We start from the raw sequence: 14,307 nt of genomic DNA, 5'->3' as shown, positions 1-14,307 counted from the left end.
ATCAATCATGGCAATATTAGATATAGAAAAAGAATTATCAATTAAAATAGTACATTTAACATACCATTTATGAGTTGTAACAACTTGCATCATTCCAAAAACATATTTTGTTTAGGGTCAATATTTATTGGTTTAGCAAGAGTATTTTCTTCAGCTGGATCATCATCAACCTTAGTTTTTCCTTTGCTATTAGCAGACTCAATTTGAGTAAGATGGTGATCACAAATAATATGATTTTGTTTAAGAAATTTAATTTCTTCTTTTAAATGTTCAATTTCTCCTTTTAAGTCATCAAAAGAAGAATCACGAACTACCATAGTTTGTTTAGATGAAAGTCTATTATGAACTTCAGACAAAGAATAGGGAGCAGAATAAACAAAATCATCTTTAACCTTTTTATCATCAAGAATGCTGTATGCTGAAGAGCTAGTTTTACTAGCTGCTAACTGAATGATCTTTTCACGAAGAGTGTTATCAATAACTTCTTTAAGAAGTTCTATAACATTGTCAGCAGTTATGGTGAATAAGTTCATATCTTCGAACTGAGATTGTAGTTTATAAAACTCGCCATGTTCACAATTACAGATATCACCATGACATTTACAAGAATCATTTGAGTCCTGTCGTTCTTTGTTAGAGGACTCGGGTTGATCATCTTTCGTTGAATAACTTGCTTCAGACTCTTCGTTGTCTGACTCGGAAACAGAAGTATAAAGGAAACTATAAACCTTTTCTGGAATATCTTCATCTAGCTCCAAAGCTTTAAGCTTTTCTAGTTTACAATTTGCAGCTATATGTCCAAATTTAAATCTATTTATCCTCCTCAAGCTCCGTTCATTTTACCAAATAATACAGGTATAACCTTTACTGCATTTCAAAGCTTTATTGAAAACGAGGTTGCTGCAGTAAGTATCAATGAGATTAATCTAATTATTTCTCAAAATAATTATTTGGGTCTTTATCTTAAAGTCATTGGAGAACATATTTGTTCTCTTGATAATAAGTTAGATAAACTTATTACTTTGATAACTCAAATTGATGATAAATTGAAAGCTGAGAAACCAGTTGCTGATATAGCATCTACGTCAAAACAGCATGACGTTCCTATTCAGAGGCATCCTGAGATACAGGATTTCATTCTTAGACCTCTTCATGATCTTGAAAGCCTTCTTGATAAGAAGTTTTCAGAATTTGGTGCAAGTGCAAAACCTATAAGTATTGCTGAAGATTTTGCAGATGAAATGGAAACCACTTTCGATTTTAAAGGACAAGTGGAGATGGAAGTTAATAAACTTCGTGGGTATCCTAAAAAGAATAGTGGTTATGCTAGAAAACCTAGTATGCAAACCTACTACTACCCTAGGCCCACACCGCAAGATGTTCTTATAGAAGAAAGAGATTGGAATCAAACTAACACTTCTTACAGTGGAAGTGAGATTTATGAATGGAATCTAGACGGGTTAACAGATAGGCAGTTAACAATTTTGGTTCACAGAATGCTCATGTATGCTACTATATGCAAAAGTGTTAATAACACTGATAGGACTATTTGCAAGATGATTATTGCAGGTTTTACTGGTCAACTAAGAGGCTGGTGGGACAACTATATGACTATGGAGGCAAAAGCAGCGGTTATAAATTCTAAAGCTACCAATGAAGGAGTTGATAACCTAGGATTTGCCTTAGTAAAAAATAGAGAAGACGTTGTATATACCTTAGTCTTAACCATCCTAGAACATTTTAGTGGTAGATTTACCAATCAGTATGAAACCGTCAGATCTCTACTTAATGGCTTAAGATGTAGACATTTAAGTGAGTTTAGATGGTATAAAGATACTTATTTAAGTTGGGTAATGGAACTTCCCAAAAATTGATTAGAATTTTGGAAAGCCAAATTCATAGATGGCTTACCACCTTTATTTGCTGAAAGAGTTAAGAAAACTCTGAGAGACTCTCAAGGGATTATTCCTTATAGCAATTATACTTATGGAAAGCTTATTGGAGCTTGTACTCAAGAAGACATAAATTTGTGCAATGAGTTGAAACTCTTTAGACAGCTTAAAATGGACAAGCTGAGAGAAAAATCTCAATTGGGAGATTTTTGTACACAGTTGGTTTACCAGATGCTTCTAAAGGTACCAAACATGAGACCTCTAAGTCTGAACACCATAGATCTCATCGAAGAAGAAGAAGATCTAGGAGAAGATCTAGAGAAGAAAGAGAAGAGCGTAAGGATCATCGTAAATCTAATAGATTTACTAAGAATAGGTCAAAAAGAGATCTTGATAAGATCAAGTGCTACAAGTGTGGAAAATTTGGACATATAGCTCCAAATTGTAAACTAGAAAAGCTTAAAGCTTTGGAGCTAGATGAAGATATTCAAGAAAAGGTTTATAGTTTCCTTTATACTTCTGGTTCCGAGTAAGACTACGAAGAGTCTGAAGCAAGTTATTCAATGGAAGATGATCAACCCGAGTCCTTTAACAAAGAAAGACAGGACTCAAATGATTCTTGTAAATGTCATGGTGATATCTGTAATTGTGAACATGGGGAGTTTTATAAACTACAATCTCAGTTCGAAGATATGAACTTATTCACCATAACTGCTGACAATGTTATAGAAATTCTTAAAGAAGTTACTGATAACACTCTTCGTGAAAAGATCATTCAGTTAGCAGCTAGTAAAACTAGCTCTTCAGCACACAACATTCTTGATGATAAAAATGTTAAAGATGATTTTGTTTATTCTTCTCTCTATTCTTTGTCTGAAGTTCATAATAGACTTTCATCTAAACAAACTATGATAGTTCGTGATTCTTTTTTTGATGACTTAAAAGGAGAAATTGAACATTTAAAAGAAGAAATTAAATTTCTTAAACAACATCATATTATTTGTGATCACCGTCTTAGATCTCTCGCAGGTCACGGTTCATCTTGGTGGCTCCCGGGTGAAGGAAATATTGAGAACTTTTGGCTTCTAATAAGATTTTCACTCTCAAGTTATCAACATTAGGGACACAGAAACGACCTTGATATATAAGAAAGCCATCCCGTCTTTGGGAGAAAGCCTCTACCGGCTTTTTAAATAATTCTTCCTTCAATTAAACTAAGGTCAGATCAAGACCTTGCTTAGCTTTCACATCTGCCACAAAGGATGATTCTCAGCCATTGTGAACCATAAAACCACCTCTGGTAGAATCAACTAATCGAACATCCAATCGTCCCAATATATGAACATCTCGGACCAACTCTTTTTTATCATCCTCAATATGAGAAACACTACCCATCGATAATCGACTAAGAGCATCCGCCACCATATTTGCTTTACCAGGTTGATAGAGAACTCATATCATTGTCCTTTAATAACTCAAGCCACCTTATTTGGTGAAGATTCAAATGTTTCTCTTTTAACACATATTGAAAACTCTTGTGGTAAGTCAAGACATCTACATGAATACCATACAAGTAGTGCTTCCAAATCTTTAGAGCAAACACAACTGCCGCTAGTTCTAGGTCACGGATAGGATAATTCTTCTCATTAATCTTAAGTTGCTTGAAGCATCTGCAATAACTTTCCCATTTTGCATGAGGACACATCCTAACCCAATTCTTGAGGCATCACAATAAACAACAAATCCATTAGTTCCTTTTAGTAAAGTCAATATCGGAGCAGAAGTAACTCTATCCTTTAATTCTTGGAAGCACTTTTCACACGCTTCAGACCATATTAATTTAACCTTCTTTTGGGTCAATGCCGTCAATAAAGAGGCAATCAGGGAAAATCCTTCAACAAGCCTCCTATAATAACCAATCAAACCTAGGAAACTTCTATTATCTTAAGGGGATAGAGGTCTAGGCCAACTCTTAACATCATCCGTCTTCTTAGGATCTACCTAAATACCCTTACCAAAAACAATATGACAAAGAAAAGCCATAGACTTTAGCCAAAACTCGCATGTGCTAAGCTTTGCTAACAATTGTTGGTCCTTGAGGACTTGCAGCACAATCCTCAAATGATCGGTATGCTCCTTGAATAGATCAATACATCATCAATGAACACAATCACAAACATATCAAGGTATTGTTTAAGTACCTTATTCATCAAATCCATAAATACAAAAGGAGCATTTGTGAAGCCAAACGACATCACCAAAAACTCATAATGACGATATTGAGTTTAAAAAGCCATCTTCGGAGTGTCATCTTCCTTTACCCTCAATTGGTGATAACCCGATCGAAGGTCAATCTTAGAAAAGTAATTTTCTTCTTGAAGTTGATCAAACAAATCATATATCCTTGAGAGAGGATATTTGTTCTTAACGGTAACCTCGTTCAATTGTTGGTAGTCAATACACATATGGTATGAACAATCTTCATTTCTAACAAACAAAACTGGAGCACCTCATGGAGAGATACTTGGTCGAATGAAACCATTATCTAAAAAATCTTTCGACTGCTCCTTTAATTCCTTAAGTTCTACCAGAGCAATTCTGTAGGGAAGAATAGAGATAGGTTGCGTATCTGGGAGAAGGTCAATACCGATATCTATTTTTCCCTCAGGAGGAACACTGGGTAAATCATCAGGGAAAACTTCCAGAAACTTGTTAACCACGAGGATCGACTCAAGAGTAGGGGTTTTAGACTCCAAATCCCTAACCCGCACCATATTGAATATGCAACCCTTAGAAATCATCTTTCTAGCTTTAAAACATGAAACAAACTGACTCTTAGACATAAAATATCCCAATTTCCATTCTAGGATTGGTTCATTTAGAAACTAAAATGGGTTCTACATTCGATAGAAACATATCCTGACTGCAACCAATCCATACCAAGGATAACATAAAATTCTTGAATATCAAACTCTAGAAGTTCAACATGAGTGGCTCTTTGGGATAAGGAGACCAAACACTTTTTATAGGCCCACTTAGCCACAATAGAATCACCCATATGAGTAGAGACAAAAAAAAGGATCTAATAACACATCAGGAAGAATATCAAAGCTCATAGACAAATATGGCATCAGAAATGACAATGTAACAACGGGATCTAGCAAAGCTAAACATCAAGATGAAATACTTTCAATGTACCGGTAACCACATCGGGAGAACCCTCTTTCTCATGACAAGTCTGAAGTGCATATAAATGATTTTGCTTCTGGTTATCACTAGAACAAGGGTTTCACACCCTAAGGCTACCCCATTGGTATAACACGGGACCTAGGATCATGAGTGACCCCAAGCTAACCCTATGGCTGGCATATATCAAGCATACTGTGAATAACTGCATAAGACATATATTGTGCGGAGGCTAAAACATAATTAAAAGTGGGGAAAAACTCAACTAGTCTGAATATATAAAATATACTAAGGTTTTAGTGATAACTGAATGATAAACTTAACAACTCAAGCTGAATCTACTACTATGTCTGAAAAGCCTCTAACTATGTTGAGTTGTTGGGACATGCCCCCTAGCTAACTCTAACAAAACTGAAAACTGAATATAAAGATTAAATGAAAACATGTCTATTGTCCTTGGAATATGAGGATTCACCACTGAAGCTACTCAATGCCGACCGAGAATCGATCTAAGCGTGATCTGGATGTTGTGTATTTGTACCTACATCATGAAAGGATTTAGTGCAGATTATGCGTCAGTACCTGGAATGTACTGAGTATGCAGGATAGTTATATTAACCTAGATATATATATAAGCTAAACAAAGCATAAATGAGCAATGACATAAACTGAGCAGGAATTTAAATACCAAAACATTAGTGAAAATCTAAACTGAAAGCAATGACCAAGTACTAATCATGAAAATAACATGTTGAACTAAATGCTGAAGTATGTACTAAAAACCTGGTCAAATGCACTAAGATTTTGACTTTGGGTGCTACTATTAACCAACATACACCACGTGAGCTAAACGTTGAGTCTGATGCATACGCCCTATCGAAAGAACCCAATATACCTTGTTTGGGGTATAAACGCATGACTGGAGTGATCACTAAATCTGATGCCCAACAGAGGGGACTTAAAATCCTACGGGGGCACGTAGCTCTGGGACCATGAGGGTACGCTGAACCCTAGTCCAACTCGGTGCTAAATCTACTCCCAACTGCATATGTACATGACACAAATGTAACTGAAACACTAAATAGCTCGAATACTGATATGAATTCTGAGAATGCAACATTTATATACTGATGATGTAACATTTTAAATTTGGGGCATGATTATCTGTTTAACTGATCTAGTAGTTCGAATTTATGAATTAAGAGAATTTATACAAACTAGGGCTCCGAGTTTTATACATGGAATTATGCAAACTTTCCAATAAACATGCTATTTCGATTAAGAATACTACAACAACTAAATCACAACAAATAGCCAAGGTTTTAGAAACCCTAGGTCTAAACAAGATATGGAGAATCAAGGAGCTGACTGAATTCTAGAACCTAGTTGATGAAAGGAATCCTCTAGTGAAATCCCACATACATGGTGACAAAATCTACGGAGAAATCTTTTGGATTTCGGGGCTGAACTTCAAAGAACATTTCTGCTTGTTCTTGGAAGAGTTGATCACCTCTTTCTCTTCTCTATGCTTTAAGTTTGGTGATTTTAGGAGAATAAGGGTTTTAGGCAGTTTCTGACTAGTTTACTAAGCTTTGACCTGGTAAAACGATGTAGTTTAAGCCTTAAACGACGTGGTTTAAGTGCCCAACGAATAGGGGAAAAGACTAATGTGACCCTTACTTAAGATCTGCCGAAGTGGCTTCAAGACAAGTTTCATGGGCCATCATAATGACCAAGGCCCGTCAAATAGCTCATGAAGATGCCCTGCATGACAGGGGTTTACTAAAATGGGCATAACTTCTTACTCCAAACATGGATGATAGCAAACTCAGTGGCGCTTGAAAGAAGACCCAATTATCTTAATTTGATAGGCCAAGAGACACCTAATTCATTTTGTGTTGAAAGACATGGCTGTTTGAAGTTGACCCTAAACTCTAACTCTAACAAGTTTCCGTCACGGACGACTTCACGGACCGTGTGGAACTCCACAGACTGTTTAGTTGTCCGTGGTGCTTAACTAGTGACTCTGGGTGAAACCTCACTTAAAAGCTGACAAATTGACTTTAAGACTGGATTCACGAGCCATCATGAGCACCACAACCAATCAAGTGGGTTGTGAAGATGCTCTGCTCGACAGGGCTTCACTAAAACAAGCATAACTTTTTACTCCGGGCTCGAAATTAGGCAAACTTGGTGGCGTTGGAAAGAGGACTCAAAAGACCATTAATTTGATAGGTTATGGGCCACCTAATCCATTTATTACTAAAAAATATGATCATTTGAAGTTGACCCAAACCTCAAAGTCTATCAAGCCTCTTTCACGAGCCACTTCAAGGTTCATGTCAAGCTCCACAAACTGTCTAGTGGTCTATGGTACTTCACAGTAGCCATGTTGGTTTTGTGTCCCCCTCTTAGGCCACTTCACGACTCGTTTGGAGCTCCACGGATCATTTGGTGGTATGTGGTCTTTCACCTTTTGTTGGGTGCATAACGACGAGCAGGGTCATAGGCCGTGGTCCTGTTCACGTCACGTGGACCCACTTCATGATTTGCCTTTCTCTCTTGTTCAATCTTAGTTTTAATTTTTGAGGTGTTACAATATCTCCCCCTTGGATTCATTCATCCTCTAATAAAGTCTAAACAAGCAGAGTATGGAAGGAAGGACTTGCAATCCCTACCACCAAGTACTAGAAATTGATATCTAACTGAAGTGAATCCCCTGAACATGAAAATATGCTAAAATTCAAGGATAACTAAGGAAACAAGGTACTAAGACTGAATACGGAAGAGTAAACTAAGAGACTAGTGAGGAATTATTACCTGAAGCTAAAACGGAATAGAAATGAAAAAGGTGAGGATACTTGGCGACTATGGCTGCTTCTGCTTCCCAGGTAACTCCCTCTATAGACTTACTCCTCCACAAAACATTTACTGAAGCGACTTCCTTATTTCTCAACTTACAAACATGACGGTGAAGAATTTCAATTAGCACCTCTTTATAAGTAAGACTATCTTTCACACCAACACTCTCTAATGGTACTATTGATTCCGGATCACCCACACACTTTTTCAACAATGAAATGTGAAAGACTAGATAAACAACTTTTAGTTCTGCTGGCAACTGATGAGTCTGAGATTTGGATTCATTTAGGGCTTTATTTATATAGATCTAGTGTCCTAAAATGCTTAATTTATGCCAATATCTAATGTTAAATCCTTGATTTTCACGTTATGGATTGAGAAACAAAGCAAAGACACTAACAGGCAAAAAGGAACAAAGCAAGCTGAAGAAATGAAATAGGGCGAGCCTGAGGATCGCCAAGAGCACTCCGTCGTGTGGCTCATCTGATCGCCTAAAGTTCCAGTGTTCCAAGCCCTGAAGGAAAGAACCAAGTCAATGACAAAAAAGAGCAATCGGTGGATAGCCAAGTGATTCCGCGAAGCCAAGATAGATCACCCAAAGTTACAGACCTTAAGGATACTGAATGCCAAGGCGAAAGGGCGATGGAAAACACTAAAGGGCGGCTCATAGAGTGGTTCGGCGAGCCCGACTTACTTCACCAAATGGGCTTTCATAGCTTATTTTTAGCGACTATAAATACATTTTGGATCATTTATATTAGTATCTTTGAAATCTTTTGACATCTTTTTGACATTAGAATTAGTTTTTATCATCTGGAGAGAGTTTTCTCTAGAGTTTTCTTTAGCTTTGAAGGATTGAAGAAATTCACTTTTGAGAAATTGGAAGTGGGTCGTTGAGATTCATCAAATTGGAGCATTGTAAAGACAAAATCACTCTTACCCAGTTGATGGATAATTAATTCGGTAATTGTTTTTACCTTTTTATAATGTCTAGCTAAAACCCAATTCTTAGGGCGTGATTATATGATTATGGGCTGATTTAGCTTATGGGTATTGCTAATTGTTAGTTTAAATGCTATTAAAAGTGATTTGAATCATTAATTGTGGTTTAATTTAAGAATTATAGTTGCAAATGCAGTTCTATGTTTGTGTTTTTGATTGATGGTTTATGGATATTGGTTTGATCTGGGTTTAGCTCCAGAGAGTAAATCCTAAACCCAATCCCACAAATTTAGCTCGAAAGATGGAATGGATTAAGGTGTGGGCTTATTTTAATTTGCATGCTGGTTGATGTTTGAGAGAAATCACCTGATTCAGGGTAATTGTTCGAGAGAAAATTACTTGCATTTTAGCCTAGCCTACTCACTAATATCTAGCTATTTACTAATAGTTGCAATTACCCATATGTCTATATTTGCCTATAATCGATCACATCCCAAGAATCTTTCTCATTATTGTTAATTCCTAGTGTATGTGATTGTTTGTAGTTGATAACTAAAACCAAAACCCCCTTCTGACATTTGTGTCACTCTTTTACTTAATTATCTCTTTAATAAAAAATCTCTATTCTTATGGCTGATTTGACCACATTCATACTTCCTAATTGAATTTGAGACACATATCGCTCCCTGTGGGATTCGACCCCAACTCATTATTTTGGGTTTTATACTGATTTATGATCATTGAATACCTAGAATAAGATGAGGTGTACTTGAAACGTCAAATAAAAATGGCTCCGCTGTCGGGGAGTGGTGTAGCTTGAAATTCTTTTGGTGAAGTTGAATTGTATTCTTGTTAGTTAGAGGTTAATCTACTTACTTTATGTTTTGGTTTTGTGTTGCTTGTGTTAAAACAGATGAGGAAATAAGCGTAAACGATAGCAATGGTAGCCAAATGGGTCACCAAGATAACATCGGGGATCTTAGTGATGTTAATGACCCGAATCTAGTGGGTGGTGTTGGTGCCATTCGTTTACCTCCGGCTGAAGGAAACGTTTGTGTTTCACATTACAAGCACCATGTTGCAGCTCTTACAACTGAAAGGTTTGTTTGGTGGGCTAGCTCATGAGGATCCCCATGAGCATATTAGGAACTTTGTTGATGTGTGTGGACCGTTCTCCTTTAAGAATATATCTCAAGAATCAGTCCAACTGAGGTTGTTCCCATTTTCTCTAATGGGAGAAACATGCAAGTGGTTGGCTGAGTTGCCAAGAGATTCTATCACTTTGTGGGATGAGCTTATTATCGCATTCCAAGTGCGATTTTTCCCTCTTTCAAGGATGATGACACTTAGGGACAATATTCAAAGCTTCAAGCACTTGGAGGGTGAACCAATCCATGAGACTTGGCTAAGGCTTACGAAGATGGTGATGCAATACCCAACTCATGGACTTTTCGATAATGTACAACTGCAATACTTCTACAGAAACCTTGATTCCATGAACAAGGGAGTGGCTTATCAACTTTCTTCGGGAGGTTTAATCCAACAACCTAATATAATTGCAGTCCAACTCCTTGATGGGATGACTAAGATTAACCGGGCATGGTACACCCGTGAAAATCAAGTCTCTCCTCTTACTTACAAATTGACAAATGAGCAGATTGAAAAAGATCAAGAGAGAGAGGAAAACATGGAAAACATGATGACCTAGGTTGGCATCTTAGACAAGAACGTCATGGGTGCTGGTACTAGGAGTTTTAATGTTGTCGGTGTAAACCCCGAAGAGGCCAAGTTTGAAGCATTGTACAATGAGGAAGTGAAGTCCTAGCCAACCAAGAAGGAGGCTATCGTGCTAACTACCCAAGGCAGGGTGGAAACCAAGGTTGGAATAGAGATAAGGGCTGGAGAGACCATGATAAAGAATGGTGTTATCGTAATGCCACTTGGAAGGAAATAGAAGGAAAGAAGGATAGGTATATTCCTCCTTACGAGCGTCAAAACCCCAAAGATTCTGAGGGTGGCTGGACTGAGGATATGCTCTTGCGTATTCTTAACAAGGTTGAAGGGTCCGATAAAGTTTTGAAGGAAATAAAGGAAGATGTATCGACTCTCAACTAGACGGTGACCTCTCATTCCATCTCTATCAAGCAGTTGGAGACTTAAATGGGTCAAATTTTTTCACATCTCAATCCAAGACAATAAAGGGGGTTTCCTAGTGACGCTATGGCAAACCCCAAAAATGCTGCTTAAATGTGTACTTGCATCGTGCCATGACGTTAACTAAGACGCTTCTTGGGAGGCAACCTATGTTTTTAATGCTTTGTGTTTATTTTGGAATAACAGGTGTTGATTGTGCTGGTTGAAAAGTGGAATGTGTTTGAAAAGTGCAGATTGGCGAGCCAAGAGTCCAGTCAGTGACTCACCGAAAAGGTCGGCAAGCCTGACTTGGACCGTCGTTGGACTCACCAAAATTTTAGGTGGGAGTCTGTAAAACTCAGTGGGCCCGTGGATGAGTCGGTGGGTCCAATTATTTCCACTGTTTGGACCCCCAAATTAATTGGAGGTCCTGTAAAACTCGGTGAGGTAAGTCACAACTCGGAGGATCGTTGAGTGGTTTGGTGAGGATGACTAATATCATCGAAAGGGCCGTGAACTAAAAGGTTTTAGAAGGCCAGAGGTTTAAAATTTATCTTTCAAATTCTCTCATTTTTAACCCCGTACACAGACACCGACACTTCATATTTCCCATATTTTTTTTATTTTTATCATTTTTTACTTTTGATCTTGTGATCGGATTTGGATTTCATTGTTGCCTAGCATTTCAAACTATTATTTTTGCTCAAATGTTGGTTTTCTAAACTCCGTACTCTCGAATAGTGGTTGTACTCGAATACATTTGTTTAAATCTTGTTGTTGTGTGCTGGGTCTGTACTGAAATCGTAGTTGTTGTGCTAGTTTGCCTATCATAGTTTCGTAAATGTACTTAGTTGCTAAATTGTTGATTTCTCAAGTTTTGTGCTTTAAAATTGATCATAATTTCTTGGGTTGCGGTAAATATTCGTTGGGTCTAGTTGGGTGAAGTTTGAGTAACCCAATTGTGCAAAATGATGTACTTTACCCAATGATTGAGCAGTTGACGTCATTCTTAAGGGCAAAAGTCGTCAAAAGGCCAATTTTGGCAAAATTGGGGGAAGTCTAAGTACCACGGTGGAATAGGTTGAATGGGTGTTAGTTTAATTGTATAAGTGTGTAGTTTGATTTTATTTTCTGAGGCCGCGGGCTTGCAATTGGGAAACGGGGTTGAAATTTGGAACGTTGGGCAATTTGGTGAGCTAGGTAGAGCTTGCCGAATCACTTAGTGGTTCACCAATGTCCCCCTTGATCGCCTTTAATTTCGTGTTGTGGCTGAGTTAGAGTCTGTAATTTTCAGCGAGAAGCCTGAGCTCTCCAAGATTAGTCGGTGACTCACCAAAAGTCTCATTTGATCACCCTTTCTGCGCCCCTAACCCTTAAAACAAACAGTAACTTATGGGAAGCTAGTCTGAGCTCACCGAGTGATGTCGGTATTTCACCGAAGGGCCCTACATATCACCGACCTACCATTTTTTTGGGAAATTTTCAAGCCAGTCCTTTCGAAGAGCCCGATATGGCTCACCAAAGTGACTTGGCAACACGCTGATTGGTTCGGCAAGTCTTTCTGCACCTAAATTTTGAGATTTTTCTTGAATTATTTCTAACTTTTCCCGATGTATTTTGGAGATATGGCTAGGACCAACTGGTACGAGAGTGAAATCCGCCCCACAAACGAGTACAGGGCAACGTGATTAATGAGGGAGTAGTTGCTCCTTCTAAAAAGGGAAAACAAGCACTCCAAAGGGAGGCAAGAGAAAGGGAAAATCGCCTGTAGCTGAGAAACCGGAGCACAACTCTGGTTGTGATGGGGTGTCTTTTGATTCTCAGGCTGCATTGTCTAAGCCCGAGGATGACCAACCACTTCAATCCCAACGAGCTGAGATTAGCACCAAAGGTCATAATGGTCCGTCTTGGACACAGGGGCTACCCCACCTACTGATGATACAATGCCAGCTCCGACACAAACGGTGGGTTTAGCATCGCCAGTTCAGGGTCCTCCTCCCCAGCTACTCAACAGGTTAAAGACCGAAGGACTAAGGAATATTCTAGAGGAAAAGAGATTGTCTACAAATGGTGTAGTGGACAGTTACCCTAATGTGTGGGACACTTCGGTTCGACAGGTTTGAGCAGTTTACCAGTCCCCGTGGCCCCTATAGTCCGACATAGGTCCGAGAGTTTTACACAACGTATGATGACCTGGTACAGAAGGGAAAAAATAAAGCCAGTGCCTTTAGATTGGTAGTGTATGTCATGGTCCAAGGGAAAGAACTGAAATGCAACGGCGATTATATAAATGCTATACTTAGTAGAGGGTCAGGTTTTGCCTATCCGAGTTTGGCTACCACTGTGAGACCTCTAGATGACCTAAAGGGATGGCTAGCTCCCGTTATTGCTGATACCACCCCGAGCTAGATCGAGGCCGACGTTCCTATAGAGAAGAAAAACTTGTATATAGCAACTCGATATTGGTTTGGGTTCATAAGCAGCTCCATCATGCCCTTACAAAATGAGTCCATCCTCTGCCTCCTAAAGGTGGCCTGTCTCGGATCAATCATAGCCCGAAAGAGCATCGACTAGGGGCTAATCATAGTGCAGGAGATGGAAATGAGGGCTAAACAACGCCAGAAATCCCTTTCTTTCCCCGTACTTATAACAGAGATATGTCAATGGGCTGGAGTTCCTCGTGACGAGAAGAGGGATATTGAGGTCACACCTACATCTTTCAAAGATATCTGATGCATAGAGTTCGAGTACACACGGGGTGATGAAGATAGGAGTAGAGCAGCTCCGGTGGATGCATCCCGGGAGGTTGATGTTAAGTCCATACCTGCAGAGGCATCTTTGCCTACTCCAGCATCCGAGCCTTCAGGTACAGACGCTTCCACTCCTTTCTAGTCCTCAGGTCCTTTTGCAGCTCCCCAGCCTACTAGGGTCAGTAAGGTCCTGTTCCTCAAGATGGGGAATCTAGCCCATTGTGCCGATGTACGGGCATCTCATCTAGCGGACGAGGTTTATTGGATGATTGAGCGAGCCTTATTAGCTGCTTTGACACCTCTCCAGACATCTATTGATGCTCTCGCAATGAGAGTAGAGACTTGTGAGAGTCAACATGGGGTTACTTCTGAGGTGGCGCCTTTAAAAGCTGATGTTTTAGATTTGAGGAAGGATGTGGACTATCTAAGTCCACATACTTTACTTCCCTCTTTGAGTCAGCTGAGGCTCAGGATGTCTCGGCAGTTCTGAGATGCCTTCGGCTACCACCGGAGATGTGCCTATAGATGATGTGGTTGTTGTT

This window comes from Solanum verrucosum, unplaced genomic scaffold, assembly GCF_900185275.1.
Source record: "Solanum verrucosum unplaced genomic scaffold, falcon-dt-bn FXZP01000244.1, whole genome shotgun sequence".
Classification (NCBI taxonomy): domain Eukaryota; kingdom Viridiplantae; phylum Streptophyta; class Magnoliopsida; order Solanales; family Solanaceae; genus Solanum; species Solanum verrucosum.
Note: the sequence above shows the minus strand (reverse complement) of the source record.